This window comes from Dromiciops gliroides, chromosome 3, assembly GCF_019393635.1.
Source record: "Dromiciops gliroides isolate mDroGli1 chromosome 3, mDroGli1.pri, whole genome shotgun sequence".
NCBI classification, from domain to species: Eukaryota; Metazoa; Chordata; class Mammalia; order Microbiotheria; family Microbiotheriidae; genus Dromiciops; species Dromiciops gliroides.
This window is the reverse complement of record NC_057863.1, coordinates 368,806,584-368,810,570: the sequence shown is the minus strand read 5'-3', so window position 1 is coordinate 368,810,570 and position 3,987 is coordinate 368,806,584. Positions and strand designations below refer to the sequence as shown.

The following is a 3,987-nucleotide window of genomic DNA, read 5'->3' as shown; positions in this document are numbered from 1 at the left end:
TCAAAATCATCCATTTTGCATTTTATAATATACTCTATCTCTTGTTTGGTCAAAAACTGTTTTCCTTTCCAAAGATCTGATAGGCACACTATTCCTTTCTCTCCTAATTTACCCATGGTATCACCTCTTATGTCTAAATCATGTATCCATTTTGACCTTATTTTAGTATAAGGTGTAAGATGTTGGTCTATGCCTAATTTCTGCCATACTATCTTCCAGTTTTCCCAGCAGTTTTTGTCAAATACTGAGTTCCTATTCCAGAAGCTGGAGTCTTTGGGTTTATCAAACACTACATTACTAGTGTCATTTACTACTGCATTTCCTTAGCCTAGCCTATTCCATTGATCTACCACTCTATTTTTTAGCCAGTACCAGATAGTTTTGATGACTGCCGCTTTATAGTAAAGCTCCAGGTTTGGTACCGGTAACCCACCTTCCTGTGAATTTTTTTTCATTATTTCCCTGGATATTCTTGATTTTTTGTTTTTCCAGATGAATTTTGTTATTATTTTTTCTAGCTGTATAAAATAATTTTTAGGTAGTCTGATTGGTATGGCACTGAATAAGTAAATTAATTTAGGCAGTATTGTCATTTTTACTATATTAGCTCTGCCTATCCATGAGCAATTGATATCTTTCCAATTATTTAGATCTGATTTGATTTGTGTGAAGAGTGTTTGGTAGTTGTGTTCATAGAGTTCCTGGGTTTGTCTTGGCAAGTAGACTCCCAAGTATTTTATATTATCTACCGTTACTTTAAATGGAATTTCTCTTTCTAGCTCTTGCTGCTGGACTTTGTTGGTCATGTATAGAAATGCTGATGATTTATGTGGATTTATTTTATATCCTGCTACTTTGCTAAAGTTGTTAATTGTTTCAAGTAATTTTTGACTTGATTCTGTAGGATTCCTTAAGTATACCATCATATCATCTGCAAAGAGTGATAGTTTTGTTTCCTCCTTGCCTATTCTAATTCCTTTAATTCCCTTCTCTTCTCTGATTGCTAAAGCTAACATTTCTAGAACAATATTAAATAATAGGGTGATAATGGACATCCCTGTTTCACCCCTGATCTTATTGGGAAGGCCTCTAATTTATATCCATTGCATATAATACTTGCTGATGGCTTTAGGTAGATACAGTTTATTATTCTAAGGAAAGCTCCCCCTATTCCTAAACTCTCTAGTGTTTTTTATTAGGAATGGGTGCTGTACTTTGTCAAAAGCTTTCTCTGCATCTATTGAGATAATCATATGATTTTAAAAATATGGAATGCTTCACGAATTTGCGTGTCATCCTTGCGCAGGGGCCATGCTAATCTTCTCTGTATCGTTCCAATTTTAGTATATGTGCTGCCGAAGCGAGCACCAGTCACATAATTTTTAAGCACCTTCAGCTAGACTTGAATGTCTGACTCTATATTCAGCATTCCCCCAGTTATCTCAGGCTTCAGCTCTGAAGACATTTCAATGAATAGTGGAAATGAGGCAGTGGAGTTAGGGCAAGGAGGGGAAAGGCTCCTTGCAGTTTGTTCCAGCTAGACCCTCTAGAACCCATTGACTTCTTGATAGAAGAATAAAGAAACAGTTGTCCATGATACGTTTGAGAAACCTGAGGCAAAGTTGCAGTTTTTTGTCTCAGACTCTATACTTTGTCATATCACCCATAAATGCCACTTCATGCTCTGAAATGCCCTCTGTCACTATCATTTTTTATTGTAGCACCTCTGCCTTTGTCTCAACCCTTTTAAATAAATTCTTCTTCCTTATCATTTATTTTATTCAAGCTAATCCTTCCCTAGTGTCCCATTAATTCTCATAATGTGACCCAGAATCATCAAGAAGGAATATCTATAATTATCTGGTATACTATGCTTAAGAAGGAAAAAAAGTATAGTGTACATTTAAAAAGCAATCAGTAATAAGTTGATATAAAAGACCTTGATTATTGAAATAATTCCCTAGATACTCAGAAGGCTTGACCATCCAGAAAAATTAACTTATAGTAGATTCTATTTATAATTTTTTCCTGTATCTACTTCTCATAATATTCTTCTTATATTGAAAGTGTTGGCAAGAGTACAAACTCAAATTAGCATTTAATTCATGCTCAAGATTTCCTATTTGTGGTTTTGTTTCCATGGAATGTATGTGTAACATAGTGGAATTGGATTAGAAAAAGTGAAATTGTCACTTAAGTTTCCTATACATAATGTAATTATTCCCATTTGAAGTGTATCTGTGGCTTAACCTCAAATCCATCTCATGATGCCAAAGAAATCTCAAAAAAGTCAATCCCAAATTTTTAATTTTTTCTGTGGAAACACACAATTCTTGAATTTTTGCTTCTATTTTGTTTAATAAGTAAACTTTCTCAGATTCTTCCTCATGTGCCCTTGGTTGCCAATAACTACCTAAGATTAGGCTCTGAACTATCCAACTATGTACTTATCACTCTTCAGACCTGACTTTTTATTGTATATATATATATATATATATATATATATATATATATGTATATGTATATATATATCACTTATTTATTTTTATTTTTTCCTTTTTAAATTTTAATTTTCAGATTCTCTCCCTCCCTTCCATACTTTCACAAATCAACTAAAAGGGCAATTAATGTGATATCAATTATACTTTTGAAATAGTGCAAAATATATGTCCATATTAGTAATATTACAGAACAAAGGTAAAGATGCAAGGAAGGAAGGAAGGAGTAGAATAAATAGAATAAAGGATGGCAGAAAAAGAAAAGAATGAAGAAGAGATGGGGAGGAGAGGGATAGGAGAGGGAGAAGAGAGAAAGAAGAAAACATACTTTAACACATAGAAATCATCAGTTCTCTCTCTGGAGGTGAATAACATTTTTTCATCATGAGTCTTTTGTAAATGTCTTGGATCATTGTAGAGATCAGAGTGCCCAAGTCTTTCATAGTTGATCATCGTTACAACATTTCAATTATTATTCACATGGATCACCTGATTATTCTCACTTCATTTTGCATTAGTTCATATAGGTCTTACATAAAATTAACCCTTTTTTCATTTCTTATAACACAATAGTACTCCATCACAAACATATGCTACAACTTGTTCAACCATTCCCCAAATGATAAGCATCTCCTCAATTTCTAATTCTTTCCCAACATTGGAATTTTTTCCCCAAGGAGTCCTGTCTTCTTATTATGTAGCCAAAGTAGTCAAGCTTCAGCTTCAGGTTTTGAACCTCTAGTGAATAGTCTGAATTAATTTCTTTAAGAACTAACTGATTTTCTCTCTTTGATGTTAAAGGAACTCTCAAAAAATCTTCTACATCAACACAAGTTGGAAAGATAGAATCTTTGGCACACAGCTTTCCTTATAGTCCAATTCTCATAGCCATACTTTGCTACCTCAAAAACCATAGCTTTGACTATACAGACCTTTGTTGGCAAAATAAAATATTTTCTTTTTAGTATGCTGTTCAGATTTACTCCAAAGAGTAAGCATCTTTTAATTTCATGTCTGCAATCACCATATGTAGTCATTTTTGAGTCCAAGAATACAAAATCTGACAGGGATTCCATTTCTTCCCCCTTTATTTGCCAGGAAATGGTGGAACCAGGTGATATTAAGCTTCAAGCCAGAATTTACACTCTCCGCTTTTACCTTCATCAAGAGGCTTCTTAATTCCTCTTCACTTTATGCCACCAGAAGTGATACCATCCACATATCTGACATTATTGATATTTCTCCTGGCAACCTTCCAGCTTTTAAGTCCTCCACGTTGACATTTCACATGATGTATTCTACATATAGTTTGAATAAATAAGATTAAAATATACAACCTTATCATCCAATATTTCTCAATCTTAAACCAATTAGGTGCCCATGCTTGGTTCTAACTGTTGCTTCTTGGCTTGTATACAGGTTCCTTAGGAAACAAGTAAGAAAAATAAATTCATAAAATGTATTTTATTTTTCTTCAATTCAACTTAAT

The 3,987-nt window shown here is 33.5% G+C and overlaps 1 non-coding gene across 1 annotated transcript; it reads right to left on the bottom strand.

Moving 5' to 3' along the window:
• Positions 1–1,261: 1,261 nt before the first annotated feature.
• LOC122752041 lies at positions 1,262–1,368 on the bottom strand. Its single transcript, XR_006355846.1, has one exon. It is a non-coding gene; the product is annotated as a U6 spliceosomal RNA (small nuclear RNA).
• Positions 1,369–3,987: the final 2,619 nt, after the last annotated feature.